We start from the raw sequence: 24,028 nt of genomic DNA on the forward strand, positions 1-24,028 counted from the left end.
ATTAAATGGATAATTGGCCCCTTCACTCCGAAGAGCCAAACATAAATGGAAATGAAGTACCTTTACTCCAATGAGTTCTCCCGATTTAGGACAATCGAATCTCAGGTGCAGGTTGCCCCTAAGCAACGCATCCGGACCCCCTTGGCGATCCCTCGAGGCCAGAGGAACTCTGAACCCCTTGGCGGCTCAGAGCGCTACCTGGGCATTGAGTCCAGCAGCTCCTCCGGATCACCGTTTGTCACGTTGATAAACGCCCACAGCACTCAACGTCGGCAACTTCACTAATACATCATACAGTCATAAGGTCGTTTGGAAGTTTCAAATAACTTGCACGGATCTCGCTGGAATGTAGGAGAAACTTCACGATGACACAGTGCTTCCCTAACCCTCGCCGGCTAGGGTAAAATCAAATAACATTAACCAGCGATTTGCTGGATGAACTACTGTTTCGCTCTTAAAGGCTAAAAAAAAAAATCAATCCTGTTCGGATTAATCTTGATTTTCTTCGTCCCTCACACGCCCATGCTAACGTTTTTTTCTTGAGCACGCACACCCCTCCCCCTTTTTTTCTCTGCTTCTCTCTCAACCGTTTCTTTGCCCCTCCCTCCTTCACTAGACCCAATAATCCCCTACCTCCACCCTGCTTTAGGTGGGTTCATAGAGTTATAGTCCAATAAATGCATGGTAAACTCAAACTTGATTGTAAAAACCACATTTTCTACATGTAAATTACAACCATATAATATAATAATAGCTTTAAAATGGTAAACGTAGTGTAGAAACAAAATGCATTGCTGCATTGCAAAAACACATTGATTAAAAATCATGAGGCATGAATTCAATTTCAGAAATAGCCTATGTAAACACACACGCAACATATGTATTTTCAAAATATATTTCAATATATTTAACAGTGCTTCACATATATGTGAATATATTACCTTTCCGTATGCTGATTTATGATGGAAGGAACAACCCTAGCTAAGATAATAGCCTATCTAATTGGTCAAGACACCAGATGGGATGTGTCCAGAAGCCGAGTTTAAAAACTCAGGACACCATCAAACTTTCCCTTCTCCCTTTTCTCTTCTCTTCTTCTTTTTGCCACCGCGTTTTGACGCTGCTTTTTAGCGCTCTTTGAGCGTGCTCTGGCGTACAGGCCAGTTGCTACTTAACACCACAATGAAAAGGAAAAACCACCTAGTCTCGTTACATCCTTTCTTTCTTTTATTAGGGCCCAAGCCAGTAAGGCACAGGGCCCTCTTGATTTTTGAAGGATTATTAGGGCCCAAGCCAGTAAGGCGCAGGGCCCTCTTGTTTTCCTAAGGATTATTAGGGTCCAAGCCAGTATGGCGCAGGGCCCTATTGTTTCCTTCAGGATTATTTTATTTATTTATTTTTTTCGACTATCCGGGGCTTTTTGGGGGCCTTAACGTGCTCAAAAACTCTTGAAAATTTGCACACACGTTGGAATCTGCAGAGGCTGGGACCTGGGCGTGGCACAGGGTCTCTACAGCGACCCCTAGAACACAGTCTGAAAACTTGATGTATAGCTCACACATACCTGCATGTATTCATATGAAACTGAGTACACATATAGATCTCATTGAGCTGAACAATTTTCGCGCTATATGTCATAGGCTCCACCCAACAGGAAGTCGGCTATTTAGGGCTGTTTGAAAAGCGCATGCTCTGGAATTTGATATACTCCTCTGAGGACTTCCATCCGATTGCTACCAAACTCGGTGAACATGATCTCAACACATTGGGGATGCTAAATTGTGGAGGGATTTTTGACATCTCGAACGGTTTGCCTGTGGCGAGGCGATGAATTATGGTGAAAAATGAGAGACAGGAAATGTCTAATAACATCCACATACATTGTCTGATTTTGATAAAACTTCAGGTGTTTGTTCGTTGTTCGAATGTTTGTTTTTTGAGAAAACAGGCTGTAAATAAATTCATACTCCTCCAAGCAGAAACGAGTAGTTCACACCAAACTTTGTCAGCATGATGCCAATATACTGAAGATTTTAAATTGCAGACGGATTTAGGATATCTCGAACGGTTTGGTAATGGTGATGTATTAAAGTAACAGTAAAAAAATTAGCAGTAATTTTCTTATATCTTTAAAGTGCAGTTTCCAAACACTTCAAAACTTTTTACATAAATATAACAAGTCATTCTGAGAAAACCTGCTTAGTTTCAAAAATGTATCATGCTCAGGGGCCACAAAACAATTAAAACTATCACTGAAATTGGTTTAAAGGTGAAGAGTGTAATACCAAGGATGACCATAAGGTTAAGGCATAACCTTAAAGGAACACTCCACTTTTTTTGGAAATAGGCTCATTCTCCAACTCCCCCAGAGTTAATAAGTTGAGTTTTACCGTTTTTGAATCCATTCAGCCGATCTCTGGGTCTGGCGATAGCACTTTTAGCATAGCTTAGCATAGATCATTGAATCCGATTAGACCAGTAGCATCGCGTTCAAAAATGACCAAAGAGTTTCAATATTTGTCCTATTTAAAACTTGACTCTTCTGTAGTTATATCGTGTAGTAAGACCGGCGGCGGACCCGGAGATCGGCTGAATGGATTCAAAAACGGTAAAACTCAACTTATTAACTCTGGGGGAGTTGGAGAATGAGCCTTTTTCCAAAAAAAGTGGAGTGTTCCTTTAAACCTCATGAGCTGCCTGTCTGCCTGTCTATCAGAATGAAAAATACTGCATAGAACAAGCTGAAATGTTTTGTACTGTCAGTATTCTTTTACACACACACACACACACACATATATATATATATATATATATATATATATATATTATTATATACTTTTTTTAATAGTTATAGAATATAAAATGTATTGGTAACAATTAACAATATAGCTGCAAGCAGCGATGGCGGGCCCAAGCCATCAGTGCTAACGCCACCCCGGTGCCATCAGGAAAACTGTGCCCAGCGGGCACATGCATTACAGTAACCTTCTGGCAATCTGGTTTTGAGGGATACAGCAATGAAAGGGTTAATCCAAACTATCAAGACTGTGAGAGCCATACACACACACACATACACACAACAATATATAAAAGTATGGTAACACTTTCAATAAGGTTTCAGTCATTAACATTAACTATATTAATTAATATGAACAATAATTATATAGCTTTTATTAATGTTAGTCTATCTCTATCCTCTATCTCTCACACACACGCACAGATAAAGAACAATATGTAAATGTTTTGTAACACTTTTCAACAGGTTTTTAGTTTTTAACATTATATAAGTTAACATGAAGTTAACATGAACAATAGTTTTATAGCATTTGTGACGACAAAACAGTCTTAAGTGTCAATTTTTTTCGAAATTGAGATTCATACATCATCTGAAAGCTGAATAAGCTTTCCATTGATATATGGTTTGTTAGAATAGGACAATATTTCGCTGAGATACAACTATTTGAATATCTGTAATCTGAGGGTACAAAAAAAAAAAAAAAAAAATATTGAAAAAAATTGCCTTTAAAGTTGTCCAAATGAAGTTCTTAGCAATGCATATTACTAATCAAACATTACGTTTTGATACATTTACTGTAAGAAATTTACAAAATATCTTCATGGAACATGATCTTTACTTAATATCCTAATGATTTTTGGCATAAAAGAAAAATCTATCTATTTTGACCCATACAATGTAGTTTTGGCTATTGCTACAAATATACCCCAGCGACTTAAGACTGGTTTTGTGGTCCAGGGTCCCATTTATGAATCTTGGTTAATGATATGTTCAAAATTGACTACTACATTATTAATTAAAATTTCTGGTTAATGTACATCAGTTACAGTACCATGAACTAACAAATATTTTTTTTACTAACACAAAGGAATATAGTAAAACATATGTTGTTCATACTAAGTTTGTTAGTTTTTAATTAACTAATGTTAAAAACTATGTTCTTGAACTATACTAGTTAACATGAACAATAATTATATAATATTTATTAATGTTAATTAACGTTAAGTTAAAAATGTATTGATACATTATTAAAATTTAAAGTTGTTTCTTAACATTAGTTTATGTTCTGTGAATTAACATAAAATTAATATTTTTAATGTTAGCATTAACTAACATTAAATAAGATTAATAAATGATTTTTCAAATATATTGTTCCTTTTTAGTTCATGTTAATTAATGTAATAACTTATGTTAACCAAAGAGACCTTAATGTAAATTGTTACCAATACTTTTAATATTCAATAACTATTAAAAAATAAATAAATAATAAAATATATATATATATATATATATATATATATATATATATATATATAATATATATGTGTGTGTGTGTGTGTAAAGAATACTGACAGTACAGAACATTTCAGATGATTCTATGCATTATTTTTCATTCTGATAGACAGACAGGCAGGTCAGGCAGTTCATGAAAATTAAGCTTATGCCTCCATCTGGTGGTCATTCTTGGTATTACACTCTTCACATTTAAACCAATTTCAGTGATGGTTTTAATTATTTTGTGGCCCCTGAGCATGATACATTTTTGAAACTAAGCATGTTTCCTCAGAATGACTTGTTATATTTATGTAAAAAGTTTTGAAGTGTTTGGAAACTGCACTTTAAAGATTTAAGAAAATTACTGCTATTTTTTTTACTGTTACTTTAATAAATCACCATTGCCACACCGTTCGAGATATCCTAAATCCGTCCGCAATTTAAAATATTCAGTATATTGGCATCATTTTGACAAAGTTTGGTGTGAACTACTTGTTTCTGCTTGGAGGAGTATGAATTTATTTACAGCCTGTTTTCTCAAAAAACAAACATTCAAATAAAAATAGCCGACTTCCTGTTGGTCGTAGCTAATGACTGTAAATTAGAAAGTTGTCCGGCTTAATAAGAATAATTTATGTACCGAGTTTGGTATCTGTAGCTAAAACTAACCCCCCCACTTTTTACAAAAGGTGGCGCTATACAGTGTCTCTTCCATGCCCATTTATGAGCTTTTGCCGGTGTCTAACTATCATTAATACGGATATGTATATTGAGTTTCATGGAATTCTGAGCATGTTATCTTCCTCAAAATCACCGTAAAACAATATTGAAGTTTGATACATTGCCATGGCAACAGTATTTTACATATCAATATTCCCTTCACAGTTTTACATCGGCCGTGTTTTGTCATTATTCTGATGAAGTTTGAAGCAAATCGGGTAAAAATAAGATGCTGAATTCAAAGCATTTTGAAAATGACACATTTCCTGGTGCCAGTTGGTGGCGCTATAATTTTTACTCATAATAGTCACATCTATTCGATCGGCATCATACAACGAACAAACCCCTGAAGTTTGATGAAAATCAGACAATGTATGTGGCTGTTATTAGACTTTTTGTCTCTCATTTTTTGCCATAATTTCATCGCCTCGCCACGGGCAAACCGCAATTTAGCATCCCCAATGTAGCTTAATAGCAAGAGGGCCTTGCGCCATACTGGCTTGGGCCCTAATAATCCTTCGAAAATCAAGTAATAAAAGTAATAATAATAATCCTTAGAAAAACAATAGGGCCCTGCGCCTTACTGGCTTGGACCCTAATTAATAAGGTCTCTTTGGTTAACATAAGTTATTACATTAATTAACATGAACTAAAAAGTAACAATATATTTTAAAATTATTTATGAATCTTATTTATTGTTAGTTAATACTAACATTAAAAATATTATTTTTGTTAATTCACAGAACATAAACTATTAAAATTTAAAGTTGTATCTTAACATTAATGTATTAATACATTTTAACTTAACATTAATAAATGTTATATAATTATTGTTCATGTTAACTAGTATAGTTCAAGAACATAGTTTTTAACATTAGTTAATTCAAAACTATCAAACTAAGTATGAACAACATATCTTTTACTATATTTCTTTGTGTTAGTAAAAAAATCTTTATGTTAGTTCATGGTACTGTAACTGATGTACATTAACCAGAAATTTTAATGAATAATGTAGTAGTCAATTTTGAACATATCATTAACCAAGATTCATAAATGGGACCCTGGACCACAAAACCAGTCTTAAGTCGCTGGGGTATATTTGTAGCAATAGCCAAAACTACATTGTATGGGTCAAAATTATAGATTTTTTTCTTTTATGCCAAAAATCATTAGGATATTAAGTAAAGATCATATTCCATGAAGATATTTTGTAAATTTCTTACAGTAAATGTATCAAAACTTAATGTTTGATTAGTAATATGCATTGCTAAGAACTTCATTTGGACAACTTTAAAGGCGTTTTTTTTTTTTTCAATATTTAGATTTTTTGCTCCCTCAGATTCCAGATTTAGTTTGGATTAACCCTTTCATTGCTGTATCCCTCAAAACCAGATTGCCAGAGGATAAATGTAATGCATGTGGAAACAGTTTTCCTGATGCCACCGGGGTGGCGTTTGCACTGACGGCTTGGGCCCGCCATCGCTGCTTGCAGCTATATTTTTCTTTTCTTTTCCGTTGCCAGTTTCGTGTTCTCAGTTTAAGTTTTGCCGCCACACATTGTCTCCAAGTTCGAGCCTGTGACCGCCTCAAAACTTCAACCAGACCAACTCCGCATCTCCAGCCAACGCCCAAGACATCACTTCAACAACTACTGAACTTCCAGCCAATCGGCAACTTTGGAAACCCCTTTTCTGGCAACACTGACGACAAAAGGGAATCCCTTAACACAAAAGGCAACGCAACGCAAGTAACCTCCAGATTCTAACTGAGCTGGTGCATTTAATATAAATTTTAGCCTCATTGAAAAACTCAATGCGAGGGTTAAATAAGTGATTGATGGTTGTTCATGTCTATGCAATTGCACATATTGCTGTAAACTTGGGATATCACATTTTCATTCTCTTAAACTCATCCTGTCCTCACTCTCTCTCTTTCTGTAACGTGTGAATGCATGTGTTCATGTGTTAGATTAGTTTATGTCTTAGGTTTATATAAATAAAGTCTTATTTATATTGAAAAGAGAAGTATCTTGTGTTTTGTGCTTACAAGTTAATGTCTTAATCTGCCGATGTTGTTACTGTTCTTATTAATAGTGTTTTCACTATATTTTGGATTTTAATATCCAGTGCAGAATTAATGTTATAGTACGGCTCGTTCAGTGAATCGCTGGCCGACTCAGTGATCAGACGCAAAACAGTGATTCTGTTCAAATTCCCTATAAAATCGTAAATGATTCCCTTTGAGCTAAATTAATTTATTTACATATTAACCCTACACTGGATTAAAATGAAACATATACAGACGTCAAACGCCTACTAAATATCTATTTAATATATATGTGACAGCAAAATCTTTGATAACTATTGCATATGAGCACATCACAACATAAAACATCTGAGTGAGTGATGTATGTGTGCTATTATAGTAGAATTCACTGTCAGCACTTTACATTAGATAAACTTAAATAATGTTAATAAACAAATCTACATAAAGTAACTAAACATGAGTTTTCTATTTCATTTGTCCATTAGTATTGCTGATAATATGAGGAGCATTTGTGTTGGATAAAACGTGAGTTAACGCATCATGTAAATGTTGCATTGTGCAGATAAATCACAGAGGTAACTTGACTCTTGTCTGGATGTTACAGGGACAGATGAGACACATGCGTGTGTATCGGGTGCAGAGTGACTGATGAAGGAATGCTGCCATCAAAGGCTTTGAGTGAGTATACTACAGACATCAATAATACATCTTTTTAAATATTAAGTTGTAGTTCATTTTAATTATTGTAATTTCAAATAGAGCTATTACAGCACTTTTCTTATTCTTGATTTCTGTGCATGAAGAGCTTTTGTGCTGAAGAACTTTTGTGGTGGAGCAGGTGACGGTGGCATTTGTGAAAAAAGGAAGACCTGAAACACTAATATAATGTAAGATCATTTTGTTACTTCTAATACATAAATCAAATGACATGTGCTGTTAAAATGACTGCTTTTATATTGTGTTTGTGTATTTTTGCAGAATACGAAATGCAGGCTGGTGTGAGCAGTGAGGATGGAGAATCCACAGCAGCATCCTGGATATGGTCCAGTGCCATGGATGAGACACTCCATCACTGCCTCATCTGAACCAGATGTTGCTGTGGTCTCTTCATCCTCAATGACCCCAGAGCCAGTGAGAACATCTAGAGAAAGACCAAAAGACACTGAGGATGTGAGTTTGTTCTGCTGGTTTCTGTTCATACAGTATCAGTCAATGGAGCCCGACTTTACGAAGCTTCAGAAGCATCATCAAATAATGTCATGAAGCTTTTATCCAAAGTGACTTACAGTGCTCTTCTTACAGGGACACCCAATGGATCCCCTGGAGAAAAATGCCTTGCTGAAGGACACACTGGTTGTTGAGAACCAGCAACCTTCTGCTTAGTTCAGTGGTTTAGCCTACTACAAAAGTAATAGAGCTACAACAAAAATTAGCATGTAATTGTAAACATGAAATGGAAAGCTGACAACATGAATTGTAAAATGTTTTGCTCTGTATTAATGTTTTACAGGTAGTCATGCTCATGGAAAGCAGGCACACAAATGTTTGGAGCAGACACAGTGGAAGCCAGATTGTCCTGCACATGTTCTCCCACTCTTGCCTCAATGTTGTGGGGTTCAGGGGTGCTGCATGGTCTTCCTCATCCTCTGGCTCAACTGTGTCCCCATTGAGAAGAGTGAGATTGTGAAGCACAGCACAGCAGCAGAATTGGCACAGCTGCGTTTAGATGGCAGTAGGACGTGGCTTCACCATCTGTAAATACATAATTGTTAGAACAATACGTTTGAATAAAGCTTAGTTTCATCTGTTGTTGACTTGTATTGTATGTATTTATTGTGATGCTTACTTTTATTCATTCTTTTACTCATTTATTTATGTTTCCTATTGTTGTTAGTAAATAAAATATAAATATTTCATTAATTCATGCATTAATTCATTGCTTGACTCAAAATTGATGTATTCACATCAGCTGCATTTGTCTAAATACTGTATATTCATGCATAGCTATGTCATATAATAAAACAAATGACATTTGCTTGTTTAACTAAAACATGCCATTTTCAGTAAAAAAACAAAAGTAATGTAATTAATCATTGGTCAGCATTTATCATTATTGTTGTGTGTAAGTGTTGGGGTGGGCTAGCAATGCAGTTCATTATGGTGTAATCTTAATTTTTAAGTAGTAAAATAGAAAATATTTTTAGAGCGTAAAGTCAACAGTCTTCTCCAAAGGAGAGATCTTCGAGCAGCTGCCTGACGTCTCCTTTGTGCAGATATTGCAAACACTGAGGAAAACCGTATTTGGTAGGTATTCAGTGGCGGTTTTTGGCATGGGCGGTTCGCCCAGTTCGGTTTGGGCAGCCGCCCGGGACGGCATTTTTTCATAACACGTGGGAGGCGGCACAAGCACTTGAAAAAAAATAAATAAATCATCTGCGCCGCTAAGCGGTTTTCTATTATCTATCATATAACTGTGTGGGGAATTGGCAAATTGGCGCCCTTGCTTGCTAAGAAGGTACCGTGCACAGAAGCTGTGTGAGTAGTGGAAAGGGGAGGGGCCCGCGGCCGCGGGGGACAGTTCACCTCTCCCAAATGGAGCGGACAAGGAGGGCTTGTCCGTTCCATTAGTGGGACAAGTGGGCTGAAGTCAGTCACACCTTGACTTTCTTCCAAATAACGCACATTTAATTCATAATATTAAAACACAGGCCTATAATTTGCACATTTTTTGTTTTTTTCTGAATTGTGTGAAATGGCTAATAAAAATGGGTAATACAAAACGATTGGTTTGGAGGCGAATTGGTTTAGTCTTGACTTCTATGTATTTGATTGTTGTTTGAGTGATTGAATCACACTATTTGACCCTGTTTTCACCTGGGCTAGTTTTGTCAGCTGGCAACCCTGTTGTAGAGTAGATGCTTTTAGTTTAGAATTGTAGTGTACATTTTCCAACTGATCTAAATTATTTTTATATTTATAAAAACAACAGAATAACTTGTTCATGGGAAAAAAAATAAAATCGAGGGTTCGAGTCTCAGGTTTGGCAGGGATTGTAGGTAGGGGAGTGAATGTCCAGTGCTCTCTCCACCCTCAATACCACGACTGCTCCGGGGTGTGTTCACAGTGTATGTGTGTTTGTTCACTACTCCCTGCTGTGTGTGTGGACGTGGATGGGTTAAATGCAGAGCACAAATTCTGAGTATGGGTCACCATACTTGGCCACACATCATGTTCTTTCCTTTTTAAAAAAAAAGTATTTTAATCAATTGACAGTCCTAATTAATACAAATATTAAAGAGACACTTTTTCTCTAGATTTTAAATTATTTTATGAAGTCATATAGTGTCATCCTTGCAGTATTAGATGTAGGTTTAATCTCAGCTAATGTTCTTATTTTTACAACAGGAGGAAACACCAAGAACCAGTACAGTAAGCTGTGTCCTTTCATATTTGTCAGGCTAAATATGTTTATTTATTAAACATACAATATAAATGAGAAATTTTGTTTTCATTTACTAATTTCATTTAAAATCTATTTGGATTTCTTTTTTCTGTGAAACACAAAAGAAGATGTTTTGAGAAAGTTGTTGTTGTTGTAGAACTCGTTGGTTACCAAAATTTCTTATATCTAGAAAAAAGAAAGTCACACAGGTTTAGAACAACATAAATGAGAGAAAACTATGACAGAATATACATTTTATGGTAAACTATCCCTTTAACTAAGTTCATGTTAGCAGCTGCTTTTCATGCAAACATGAAAAATGAAAGACAGTTAAGTAATGGGCAACTGTAATGTAAGAAACCATCTCATTATGAAGAGAATCAATGCCTGTGCTTACTTCTTGAATGGCTGTGTGAGTGTCACAAACAGAGTCAGGAACAAGAGGTGAGTGAAACAACAAGATGATTTATTGACAGGTTGAATGCGTGAGGACAGAATGGCAGGTGAGTATCTTGGAGATTGGAACAGTTCTATGGGTCTTAGCTGTCAATTGATGTGAGTATCTTTTTGCAGGATCGATGGAGAGCAGGAACCAGGAGTCAGGGGATTCTCTGACAGAGTGTCGCAGGAGGATCATAGGAGAGCTGAAAGGTAAGTGCACACTGGGTCTGGTGTCAGTTCGGGGTAGTGAACAGTAGACCGGACAATGAGTGTCTAAGTGAGGCATGTATTTGAAGGAGTGATGATGAGTGGCTGCAGGTGCGGGTGATTGTGATCTGGTGATTGTTGTGACTGTGAATCTCTGACAGCGAGTCAGTGTAATTTTCTTTTTCCCTTCTTCTTCTGCTCCTCTTTTGAGGATGATGAGGAGCTGGAGTCTGAGGATGAAGAGGAGGGGGATGGTGACGTTGACTGTGAAGATGAAGGATGTGAGCAGTCTTTCTGAAGCCTGTGAGAAAAGGGGAATGGGGCAGGTGGACAAGCAGAAAGCTGTATAAATAAACAAAGCCCCAAAACCTAAAAAGCTACCTTTCTCAATGTAGGCCCAATTTTGGGTACTATCTGAAAGCAGAGAACTATATCATAGAAGAACAGAGACAACAGGCTTTGTTTTATTACAAATAACTTCTATAATGCTCTTATTGTACACTGTAAAAAGGTTGCTGTAAATTTTACAGTAATTTACTGGCAGCTGGATGCTAGTAAGTTACTGTAAAAATGGTTACAATATTACTGTAATTGCATTGTTTTTACCGTATTTTCATCTACAGTATCAGTGCTGTAGTGTTTATTTTCATGTAGTTTACAAAACTTTTTACCTGTACAAAACAATCAAATTGTGGTACAGCACTGTAATCCATGATTTTTACCACCCCAACCCCATAAAAATCACAATAACTCATGAGCATTAGCTCTGATAATATTCTTTTTAATTGTTGAACATTTACTTTTTAAAAGTACAAATTACAAGTCTTGATCTCTAGGATGAACTACCTGAAAAAGGGCATCACCACAGTCCCCTGGGCACTTTGTATCATGGCAAAACATACAGGTGCATCTCAATAAATTAGAATGTAGTGAAAAAGTTCATTTTTTTCTTATAAGTTATTTCAAAAAGTGAAACTTTCATATATTTTAGATTCATTGCATGTAAAGTAAAACATTTCAAAAGTGTTTTTGTTTTAATTTTGATGATTAGAGCTTACAGCTCATGGAAGTCAAAAATCAGTATCTCAAAATATTAGAATATTTACATTTGAGTTTCAATAAATGACCATCCCTACAGTATAAATTCCGGGTATCTCTTGTTCTTTGAAACCACAATAAAGGAGAAGACTGCTGACTTGGCAATGATCCAGAAGACGAACACTGATGCCCTCCACAAAGAGGGTAAGTCACAGAGGGTCATTACTGAAAGGTGTGGCTGTTTACAGAGTGCTGTATCAAAGCATATTAAATGCAAAGTTGACTGGAAGGAAGAATTTGGGTAGGAAAAGCTGCACAAGCAACAGGGATGACCGCAAGCTTGAGAATACTGTCAAGCAAAGCTGATTCAAACACTTGGGAGAGCTTCACAAGGAGTGGACTTAAGCTGGAGTCAGTGCATCAAGAGTCACCACGCTCAGACGTCTTCAGGAAAAGGGCTACCAAGCCACTTCTGAACCAGAAACATCGTCAGAAGCGTCTTACCTGGGCTGTGGAGAAAAAGAACTTGACTGTTGCTCAGTGCTCCAAAGTCCTTTTTTCAGATGAAAGTAAATTTTGCATTTCATTTGGAAATCAAGGTCCCAGAGTCTGAAGGAAGAGTGGAGAGGCACAGAATCCATGTTGCTTGAAGTCGAATGTGAAGTTTCCACAGTCTGTGATGATTTGGGCTGCCATGTCATCTGCTGGTGTTGGTACACTGTGTTTTCTGAAGTCCACAGTCAACGCAGCCATCTACCAGGAAATTTTAGAGCACTTCCAGGGGTGTAAACTCGTCAGGGGTGAAAAAGGTGACAAATGTTAAGGTCGAGATTGAGGAGCAGTTTGCAAAGGGTAGCGAACTAAAGTAGCGATAAAGTAACTTACAATCTTCATAGCTATTGCAACAGCAGCCTCACGCAAAAAAAAAAAAAGAAAAACGCAGTCTCACGCGGTAATCACCATTTATACTGGAACACAAGCGAACTTAATTTAGCTAGCTACAAACAGGCTAATCTAACCACCAACATAGCCCAATTACTTCAAATATAAGTTGCTTGCCGTTAGCTTGTTCCTTCATGTTTTACGTAGCCTCTGGAAATATGGACAGTTGACTGCAGCGTCTAAAAGTTATGCATCAGGAGTGAGATTGGTTGGATGAGGGAAAGGACATTAAGGTAAGCCAATCAGAGGCAGAATAGGGCGGGGCCATTCCTTTGCCAACGGGAAAAAACGCTACAGGTGACGTGACACAGATGACTTGCAGATATGACCCCCCCCCCCCAATTATTATTTTTTTTACAGATCTACACGATTCACGTGAATGACCTATTTCAACGTGAAAACGGCGAATTTCGCCGAAAGGTGACAAGTTTGCACCCCTGACTTCATGCTTGCTTCTGCTGACAAGCTTTATGGAGATGCTGATTTCATTTTCCAGCAGGACTTGGCACCTGCCCACACTGCCAAAGGTACCAAAAGCTGGTTCAATGACCATGGTGTTGGTGTGCTTGACTGGCCAGAAAACTCGCCTGACCTGAACCCCATAGAGAATCCATGGGATATTGTCAAGAGGAAGATGAGAGACACCAGTTCCAACGATGCAGATGACCTGAAGGCCGCTATCAAAGCAACCTGGGCTTCCATACCACCTCAGCAGTGCCACAAACCGATCACCTCCATGCCACGCCGAATTGAAGCAGTAATTAAAGCAAAATAAGCCCCTACCAAGTATTGAGTACATATACAGTAAATGAACATACTTTCCAGAAGGCCAACAATTCACTAAAAATGTTTTTTTTTTTATTGGTCTTATGAAGTATTGTAATTTATTGAGAGGGTGGGTGGGTTTTTGTTAAATGTGAGCCAAAATTATCACAATTAAAAGAACCAAAGACTTGAACTACTTCAGTCTGTGTGCATTGAATTTATTTAATACACAAGTTTCACAATTTGAGTTAAATTACTGAAATAAATGAACTTTTCCACGACATTCTAATTTATTGAGATGCACCTGTACACATACTGAAAAGCAAAAACAAGTACACTAACAGTCAAGAGTTTCTGAATGGTAAGATTTTTGATGTTTTTAAAGAATTCTCTTCTGCTCACCAAGCCTGCATTAATTTACTGCAAAAGAAGTAATACTGTGAAATATTTTTACTATTTAAAATGATTCTTTCAGGAACGAAGAAACTGTTTTTTATGAATGGATCAGTGAATCACTGATTCAAGGCATTAAAAAGGTAAATTCTTTCAGTAATGAAACACTGTTGTGTGCAGAGACACACAACATGGCTTTGTTTAGAACCGTTTTTGCGAAAAGACAATATTTTCTTCATGATTTAAATCACTTAATATTAACTTCTTGTTTATTGAATTTTGTTGCCCTGACACTTAGTAAAGTCTGCCACAGACCATGCTAAATGCTAACCAATCTGTTCATATAATCTAGTCATTTCTAAGTGTGTGTGTGTGTCCTAGAAAATCTGTGCTTATAATACCATGATTAAAAATCTATATTTGTTGCTATACAGTAACAGTAATCTAATTTTGTCAGATGGGGATATCGGTATTATGAATTTATAGGCTACAATAAGTTAAAGATACCTGAAGCAGCTGCATTTTGCGGTTTAAGTGCTGGTTTAAATGTCCCATGGAATGAAAATGTCACTTTATGAGGTTTTTTGACATTAATATGAGTTCCCCTAGCCTGCCTATGGTCCCCCAGTGGCTAGAAATGGCGATAGCTGTAAACCGAGCCCTGGGTATCCTGCTTCGCCTTTGAGAAAATGAAAGCTCAGATGGCCCAATCTGGAATCTTCCCTTTATGTCATCATACGGGGAAAGGTTACCTCCCCTTTCTTACATAAACAAACCAACTAAAGTACCGTATCCAGACACAATATTTTAAACTAACCATTCGGAGACGTCCTGCTGTAGCCGCTGAGTTGCAACTTCTTCATCCGGATCAGATTCTGGGTGTCTACGAGCCATTGCGATACATCCACTGTCAACATTAGCGCATGGTACCGTGGCCGCAAGCTGGTTTAGGCCACACACCCACCCTCCACCTTGCCTTGCCTCTCTCCTCCTCATTAGCATTTAAAGCTACAGACACAGAAATGGCACATCCTAAGGAAAACTCATTGTGGGACTGGCTTGTAGTGGCTGAAATTCTACACCAAGGCTGAATTTCGGGAAAGAGACTTCAGATACAGTACTAGGGACCACATATACAGTAAAAGCATCCAAAAAGCAGCAAGTCATGGGACCTTTAATAGAAATAATTTTAATGCGCATGAAAACTCAATCTTGATGGGCACACACCCCTAGCGCCGCCCCTGTTTGATTCCCAGAGAATGAATAACTTATTTTTATTTTTTTTTATTGACTTTTCTTATTCATGACCCCACAACAACTAACCATACAGTAACAAAAGAACATCTGAACAGGTACACATGCACTCACCCTTCCATACATACATATTCAACTTGCACTTACATAAATTAAATATTACTAATAATAAAAAAAATTTAAAAATGAAAAAAACACACAAACTATATTGTACTCAACATAAATGAAAATAAAGAAATGAATAAAAACAAGTAAATAATAAAACACAGATAAATTGGTCACAGACAGTGTTTACAATGCCAAGTATAAGTTAATACAATGTCAAGTAAAGTCTACGTTTCAATTTACATGATATTCATGTATGGTTCCCAAAGCTGATCAAAGTCTTTCCGCTTGCCTTTTGCAATATACATTAGTCTCTCCAATCCGATAGAATTCAATATCTCCTTTTTCCACATTTTCAAGGGTGGAGCATCCATACTCTTCCAACACAATGCAATAACTCTCCTGGCTTGGAGGAGACCGAAATCTAGGAGTTTAGTTTGTTTCAAAGTAAAATCCAGTGGATATATTCCAAGAATACAGAGTTTAACATTCAAAGGGATTTTGTCATTAAACATGTCCGACATACATCCAATAACTTCTTTCCAAAAATTTGTATGACATATAACTTTTTAACTGTAAATATTTAAAAAAATGTTTTTTGGGGATTGAATATTTCTGGCATAAATGATCAAAATAAACTAAAACTCCATCATTTTCTGAATGCCTCTTGTATTCCATAACTTAAAGCCTCCGTCTTTATTACCAGGCATAAATTGTGTATTACCCCAAATAGGAGTAAATTGGGACGGTTTTGGCATATCACCTATATGTTTATGTGCAGCATGCCAAACTGAAATTGTATTTTTAAGAAAATGATTTTTTTGTGTTCTGTTTCAATGACTTAACATCTGAAGAGTATAGATAAATTTTGAATGGTAAATCTGGGGTGTACGATTGTTCAATGTCTACCCAAGCTGGAGGTGGTCTTGTACTGAAATAATTTAATGCTGAGGTCAGCTGGGCAGCCATGTAATACCATCTAAAATTGGGAAGTTGAAGCCCTCCCCTTTCATAAAGTAAATGTAATAGTTTAAGGCGAAGTCTAGCTTTTCTGTGATTCCAAATAAATTGGGCAAGTAGCTTGTTAAATTTATCATAAAACACATTTGATAATGGCAATGGGAGTGTTTGAAAATAGTATAAAAATTTGGGTAGAATAGACATTTTTATTATGTTAATTCGTCCGATCATGGATATTGGTAAATTTGACCATTTTTGCAATACCTCAATAGTTCTGTCCATCGGGGGATCATAATTTATTGGGATAATTTTACTAAGGTTGGGAGTGATTTTGACACCTAAATAACTAAAACCATCTGTAGTTGTCATGAATGGGGTGTTTATTATAGGTTTATGTCTTTCTTCCTTATTAAGAAACAATAATACTGACTTGGAATTATTAATTTTATATCCAGAAAATTCTCCGAAGTTTTAAATTAATCTCATTATATTAGGGATACTGCTTTTCAGATCTGTCAGAAAAAAATATAACATCATCCGCAAATAAAGAGATACGATGATCCCTCCCCCCAATTGTGATACCTAATATTCCTGTATGGGATCTTACTGCCATAGCTAAGGGTTCGACTGCCAACACAAACAACAGTGGGGACAGAGGGAACCCTTGACGAGTAGATCGTTGTAGATTAAAAGGTTTTGAGATGGTATTATTAGTTAATCTCAACTGCTGGGTTTGTGTATAGTATCTGAATCCACTTGAGAAACATTTCGGCTAATCCAAACCTTGGAAGCAGTTCAAAAAGATAGTCCAATTCTATCCTGTCAAATGCTTGACATGCATCTACAGATAACATTGCTGTGTCCTTTTCATCTTATCTCTCGTATAGTATATTCAAGACCCTTCTAATATTATGATATCCTTGTCTTTTTTGTATAAAGCCTTGTTGATCGTCAACAATTAATTGGGGAAGATATTTATCTAATCTTCTAGAAAGCGCTTTACAAAGTATTTTTGTATCACATCCCATTAAACTAATTAGTCTGTAAAATGAACACTCAGTTGGGGACTTATTTGGTTTTAATATTAAAGTTATGATAGCTAATCTTAATGAATCTGGGAGAGTTCCTGTCATAAAAGATTCCTCATGCATATCAAGTAATGGTCCTACAAGCGGTCTCTTAAATGTCTTGTAAAACTCTATTGGAAGCCCATCTGGTCCTGGCGCTTTACCACTATTGATATCTCCTATAGATTCACTAAGATCGTCTATTTTTAATGGGCTGTCTAATGCTATTTTCTCATCTTCTGATATGGTCTTAAATTGCAGCTGGTCAAGAAACAATTTCTGCACTTTTCTATTTCCGTTATATTCTGATTTGTATGTTTTATAAAAATCTCTAAAATGGTTATTTATCTCTACTGGGTCTGTAGTTAAATTACCAGACTTCAGCTTTATATTATTAATTGTTCTTTCAGAATGCATCTTCTTTATCCTCCATGCTAACAGCTTACCTGCTTTTCCTCCCTGATCATAGTATATGTCAGTCCTGTCTTGTGTTTCCCCTCCTCTCGTGCCCATATTTGGTTTGTTCCTGTTCCTGTGTTTATTAGTTTATTAGTCCCCAGCCGTGTGTGATTGTTCCCCACCTGTTTCAGTTCGCCTCCCTTGATTTACTTGTGTTTATAAGCCCTGTGTTTCCCTGTCTCTGTGTCGGTTGTTGATTGTTATTCGTGTGTAATCTGTGTCCTGCTTTCCTGTGTTCCTGCATTTCCAATAAAGTCTGTGTTGGAAGAAACTCCTGATCCCCGTGATTCCCTGGCTCCAGCACGACCCTGACAGTATATTTGCTTAGTCCACAGTAGGTTTTTAGCCACTTTATCAGTTGTTAAATTATCATAGTTAGCTCTCATGATAGATACGTTATGTAGCTTTTCAGGGTTATTGACAATACTAATTTCAATTTTTTTAAGATGATCTTCTAATATTTGTAGTTCCTGATTATGGTGTGTGGCTTTAGCGCTTGTATAGCTAATAATTTCTCCCCTTATGTAAGCCTTAAACGCTTCCTATCTAATACTTGCTGTAGTTTCATCTGCATTTAGTTCAAAATATTTATCAATACAACTCTCCACAAATTTAATAAACGCTGGGTCCTGTAACAAATAAGTTTGCAACCTCCATCTCGGACAATGCTCGAATATGCCTAAATGAATCTCCATAGATACTGCTGCATGATCATTAATTACTATACTATTGTAAAAGCATTCTTTTACATTAGACAGCAAGTCTGTAGATATTATAAAATAATCAATTTGTGAATGAGTTTTATATGAGCTTGAGTAACAAGAATATTCTCTTTTATTTGGGTTCAACATTCTCCAAACTTCAATTAATCTTAGATCCTTCATATCAGAGAAAGAAACTCGAGTCTGCGACTTCCCAGCTAACAGGGAACGTTCTCGTAGCTTTGGCTAACATTCTCTAAAGGTTCTCTCAAAGTTATCAAAAAACGTTCTTGCAGTAATGTTAGTAGAACGTTTTCTTAACGTTATCTGCCATTGATAAACGTTCTAAAAACGTTAGCATAAAAACGTTATAAATGCATTGTTAGTGGAACGTTCTAAAAACGTTGACATTAAAAACGTTTTCATTGCGTTGTTAACAGAACGTTCTAAAAATGTTAGTATTAAAAACGTTATCATTGCATTGTTAGTGGAACGTTCTAAAAACTTTAGCATAAAAAAACGTTATCATTGCATTGTTAGTGGAACGTTTTAAAAACATTAGCATTAAAAACGTTTTCATTGCATTGTTAACGGAACGTTCTAAAAATGTTAGTATTAAAAACGTTATCTGCCATTGATAAGTTTTATGCTAACATTCTAAAAACGTTAGCATAAAAACGTTATCATTGCATTGTTAGTGGAACGTTATAAAACGTTAGCATAAAACTTATCTTCTGTGGGAAAATTTAAGGATCAGTATAACGAAAAATAACAACTCAAATAATACTTTATTATCAGTAACATTTTTGGTATTTCAGTGTGAATTGAACTATGAACATTCTTAGAACTAGCGTAATTTTTCTGTTCTCGAAGTTGCAAACAAATGTTCTAATAATATTAAGTTCACTACTTAAAGTTGGTTTGTACGTATGGTTAGTGAAATATTCTTTAAATGTTACAGCTGTGACATTTCACATTTAAAATAAAAACTAAATTATATCAATGAGTCCATCAATCAGATTATTAAAATCTGTTCTAACTTGCAGTGTACTTAAAAGTCACTATCAAAATATAAAGTGTCACACTTTATTTAACATAAAAGCTTCTCTGACACCATACATAATGATCACATTAGCCATTAATTGCAAAATGGTTGAGCTACATGGTTACAGTTAATAGGGAATGTTTTCATAACTTTGGCTAACGTTCTCTAAAGGTTATCTCAAAGTTATCAAAAAACGTTCTTGCAGTAAAATTAGTAGAACGTTTTCTTAACGTTATCTGCCCTTGATAAACTTTTTAAAATCGTTAGCATAAAAACGTTATCATTGCCTTGTTAGTGGAACGTTTTAAAAACGTTATCAAAAATATGTCTTGGCAAAATGAGTCGTAATTTGCATAGCAACATAATTTGTGTATCTAATGAAACAAAGAATGACACATTCCAGTGGCCTTTTCCCCCCTGGCCTGAGAGAGAAAAAACTTTTTGTTTAAAATTAAAATCTTACAATAGCTTAAAAGTCAGCCCAGGTGAAAAATAAATATATTTAAATTGTGCTTTTTCAGACACACTTAATATATTTATATTATACTGTACTAATTGCATATTAAATGTATTATTTTGAAACAACTTTAAGTATATTAAGTGTATTTCAAGATATGCTTAAGTTCAATTTTAATCTATTTGTAATATATTGAAATTGTGTTAAATTGGAACCACTTTAAGTATATTTAGTGCAATTTAAGTGTATTTTTAAAAATACATTTAAAATGTACTTTTAATACTTCATGAACTACAGGTAAGGTATATTTGAAACATAGTTTTTGTATTACTACAAACATACTCATGTACATTTTAAAACATTATACAAAAAACATAAATGAAAAAAAGACTGAAATGCTATGGAAGAGCCATCTTATCCATTTGTAGAACATTTCAGTTATACCTGTATTACTGAAAAGTAAAGAATTTTACATCAATGAATAAATAAAAATTACAATGCAATTTTCTGAAGAAAAAAAAACATGTAAAGTGAATAGATGTGTGTGCAAAGACTGAAGATGATAAAGTTCAAGCAACAGAATAGGGATGGATAGAGGAGTTTTGGAGGTGGACGAGGAGATGATGTAGGGATGGTGAGAGGCAAAGGTGCGGGATGATGGCAGGATGTGGTGAAGGGATGGTGATGGGAGGATGAGATGCGGCTTAGATGGTGTTTGGCACATGGCACAGACCCAGAGCATCCCAGTGCTGACAACACACGGCGGAGTCGAGGGAGGGAGGAGCCAAGATGTAGATGGTGTGGCTGCCAACATCTGGGGGCCGACCGATGGAGACAGAGCTGGTGGATCCGAAGCCGCAGACTAAGGGCCAACGGAGCTGAGCGTCGTCGCAGGTTCCGGAGACCTGGGCACAGCCTAGTCAGTAGTGCCTTGCAGCTTTAGAAAAAAACAAAAACAGAAACAAAATTAGATAACAGATTTTTACATGAATGACTGAAAAGAAGCACAAATTAGCCACCTGGAATGGACACATTGCTAACGTTTTTCTTCCAAGATTGACCGAATCCCCCTCTATTAGGCCTGATTCAAAAATCTCTATAAAAGAGGTGATGAGACATTAAAACATACTTACTATTCCTTTGCATGTCTCTGCACTCAGATTTCATTTTGTCTTCTATAGCAGCTGATCTGAAAAACAACAAATGTTAATATTTCTTACACGCACACACACAAAAAAGGCAAATGATGATTGATGATTTGTTTTCTATTTAAGAATGACAGAACAATGTACCTGGTCGGAAATATAGTCAAAAACCTTACCAGTCTCAGCAGTTTCAGATGTACTGTATGCTTTTATAAGCAACCCTTCTTACAATTTAATCTTTGTTCTTATCTGTAATGAGAAATATATATATATTAGATAATAAAGTCATAAGGTTGTCAAGCTTGAACAAATATAGACACCAATCAACCAACACTACCACAGTTTGCTGATCAGCTCAAGACAAAGTAATTGTATGTTCATAATCATGGTTTTTCAAAGATCATTAACCTCATTACAATGAAGCCAAATTGTTCAGGAAATCAGAAATAAATATACTTCATGTTGCAAATAAAAGAATGTTAATGTTAACTAATTTTATTTTATTTTTTTCTGCCAATGCATGTGTCAAAAACATGACTGGTACAGACAAATAACGTTAATTAAATACAAATCTTACCTGAAGTCACAGTGAGGTTCTGAAGCCAGACGCCATACACGCTTGCAGAAGCTGATAAAAATAAGAACATGCCGCTTTATGCCATGGTCTGTCTGAATACTGGATTCTGATTGGCTGGCAGGTGTTGAACTGCACAGGTAGTTCCAGGTCAGTTGAATCACGTTCTATATTAATGCGCTTCCTATAAAGATTGGTAACCATAGTAACATACAGTTGAATAGTAATACAGACGAAAATAACCGTCATTTTTATCGTTCCGGTCAAATATTGCAGCACAAATATTATTATCATCTTTAATATGTGAATGCTGGTAAATGACCATGGCATAAACGGGATAATCAACGGCTAGCTGTGCATTAAACGATTTGAATGCACTCCGCTGCGCGTCGGGTGGTTCTTCGCCTCCACGTCATGCATTCAAATCGTTTAATGCACAGCTAGCCATTGATTATCCATTCCCTTACATATTTTCTAATTAATTTCATAATTCCCCCAAAACAATTTGAATTCTGCCATCACTCACCCTTAAGATGCTCCAAACCATCTAAGACTTTCGTTCATCTTCGAAAGAAAAGCGGAGATATTATAATGAAATCTGAGAGATTTATGCTCCTCCGATGAAAAGATTCATCAAAGATGTTCACGTTTCAAAAAGTTAATGGCAAAAAAACATCGCCAAAGTAATCCATATGAATTGCATGGTTTCCTCCAAGCACCCTAAAGATACACGATCGCTCTATATAATATAACACTGTTTAAATTTAGACTTATATTCACATTCAAGGGACATTTGCACGCACATCATATTTGATTTACGAAGCTCTCTGCTGCGAGCTCATTTTTATACGAACCAATCAGAGCCGTCCAATGGCTCTGGAACCAATCAGGTTTAGTCTGTGTTGTTTGAATTTAAACACAAATAAACGTGTTTTTTTTGTTGTTTTTTTCTCATTTCAGATATGATGTTGAAATCCTCGTGGGAATTTCAGAAATGTATATTAGAAAATAAAGGCTTGAACAAGTTTATAAACACCTAGCTTATTACAATGAATGTATCATGTTACAGCCTAATCAACCAAAGTAGCATATTAACCAACATATTTTAAATACTGCAGTGGTTAATAATACTTGACAAAGGTTTGTACATTGTAAATGTAAAAAATATTTTTCAAAATATCGTACTTTTCCAAATATTAAAATTATAAATACATATTTAAAATATAACCATGTGTAGGCCTACTGCAATATAAAGTATATTAAAAACCTACTAAAAGTGTAATCATTTTGTTATGTTCTTACACAAAGTACACACAAAATATATTTTAAGTAAGAGTAACATAAGTGTGTTTTTTGTAAATACACTAAAACGTCACCAAAATATGCTTGTGTTTAGTATATTCCTTAAAAGTGTAATTAAGAATATATTTATTAACATAGTATTTCTACTATACTTTTTAGAAATATAGTAATTGTGTGCTTGTTTTTAGCATATTCCTTAAAAGTGTAATTAAGCATATATTTATTACCAAAGTATTTCTAGTATACTTTTTATAAACACATTAAAAGTAGGCTTCTGTTTAGCATATTTCTTAGAAGTATAACTAAGCATATATTTAATACAAAAGTACTTCTAGTATACTTTTTAGAAATATATTAAAATGCAATTCAGTATATTTTTAATGCACTTGAAATAAGCATGTTGGGAATACAAATGTATTATAAACATACTACTTGAATTTCAAGTATATTTTTAATACATTTAATACTGCGTCTTTTTCACCTGGGAGAAGACACTTTATTTATTCTCAAACTGTTCTTCTGACATTTGCAATAACTGTGAAGGAGAAAATGCACTTGCAAAGTGTATACATGAACTTATTATTATTTTTTTTAATTAACATTTTTCAAGTAACATTTGAAAATTGAAAACATACTGTTACGGTACAGTGTGTATACCATAGTCTGTATAAAAA

General features: G+C 35.6%; 1 protein-coding gene and 1 long non-coding RNA gene across 3 annotated transcripts in view; one reads left to right on the top strand and one right to left on the bottom strand.

Annotated features, from left to right (window-relative positions):
• Window positions 1–8,802, top strand: part of LOC131551237 (kelch domain-containing protein 1-like) — a 54,122-nt gene extending 45,320 nt beyond the window's left edge. Inside the window, exons 14-18 of one of the 2 annotated variants that reach the window (XR_009273718.1) lie at window positions 7,662–7,735; window positions 7,861–7,944; window positions 8,036–8,227; window positions 8,360–8,465; window positions 8,568–8,802. The gene's annotated coding sequence lies outside the window, so the exon portion shown is untranslated. The remainder of the gene's footprint in view (window positions 1–7,661; window positions 7,736–7,860; window positions 7,945–8,035; window positions 8,228–8,359; window positions 8,466–8,567) is intronic. The other variant, XR_009273719.1, reaches the window with a different exon arrangement.
• Window positions 8,803–20,759: 11,957 nt separating this feature from the next.
• LOC131551399 (uncharacterized) lies at window positions 20,760–22,322 on the bottom strand. Its single transcript, XR_009273749.1, has 3 exons — window positions 22,056–22,322; window positions 21,467–21,727; window positions 20,760–21,270 (listed from the first exon to the last, which is right to left on the bottom strand). It is a non-coding gene; the product is annotated as an uncharacterized LOC131551399 (long non-coding RNA).
• Window positions 22,323–24,028: the final 1,706 nt, after the last annotated feature.

Source organism: Onychostoma macrolepis, chromosome 12 (genome assembly GCF_012432095.1).
Source record: "Onychostoma macrolepis isolate SWU-2019 chromosome 12, ASM1243209v1, whole genome shotgun sequence".
Taxonomy (NCBI): Eukaryota; Metazoa; Chordata; class Actinopteri; order Cypriniformes; family Cyprinidae; genus Onychostoma; species Onychostoma macrolepis.